Raw genomic sequence first — 593 nt, forward strand, 5'->3', positions numbered from 1 at the left:
GGGGGGGGGGGGGGGGAACCCTGCTCCTTCCAAACACAGTCCCATCTCTGATCCCTCCCCCTGCCTGCTCTGCTTTCCGCTCCCTGCCACGTGCCGCACAACCGCAACACGACCACGCCACGCGGGGCAGTTCCCGGCTGGTCGCCTTTCTTTCCGGGAACACAGCACCACCTGATGAAGCCCGATCCGGGACACAGGCCCCCCCACCATCCAAACCACCCCTCCAACCCCTCACAGTGGAGGACATACATGATTTGGGGGTAAACCTCATAGCTTGGATTACACCAACCAACCCGCTGGAAAAATGCTCAATTCCGCGGGGACCCCCGGGGGGGTACAGCCCAAATGGGGGGGGCCCAACCCCGCCATTGTCACGGCCGCGCTCGGCCCCGCCCCTTTAACCCCTTCCCCACACCGCGGCCACAAAGGCCCCGGCCCGAGACAAAGGGGGCTCCGTGCCCGCCCCCGCCCCGGCCTCGCGCTGCGGCCTATCCGCCCCCGCCCACGGACTCACGGGCTGTCCGGCGGCGCCGCTGGCTGGGATGGAGCCGGACCGGGCCCAGGAACCCTCCGCCGCCCCCGCTCCGGCCTCC

The 593-nt window shown here is 69.5% G+C and overlaps 1 protein-coding gene across 1 annotated transcript in view; it reads right to left on the bottom strand.

The window, feature by feature from the left end:
- PUM2 (pumilio RNA binding family member 2) overlaps positions 1–587 on the bottom strand; it is a 141,708-nt gene extending 141,121 nt beyond the window's left edge. The window contains exon 1 of the mRNA XM_019520801.1: positions 515–587. The gene's annotated coding sequence lies outside the window, so the exon portion shown is untranslated. The remainder of the gene's footprint in view (positions 1–514) is intronic.
- Positions 588–593: the final 6 nt, after the last annotated feature.

Source organism: Gavialis gangeticus, unplaced genomic scaffold (assembly GCF_001723915.1).
Source record: "Gavialis gangeticus isolate Ggan-Ray unplaced genomic scaffold, GavGan_comp1, whole genome shotgun sequence".
Taxonomy (NCBI): domain Eukaryota; kingdom Metazoa; phylum Chordata; order Crocodylia; family Gavialidae; genus Gavialis; species Gavialis gangeticus.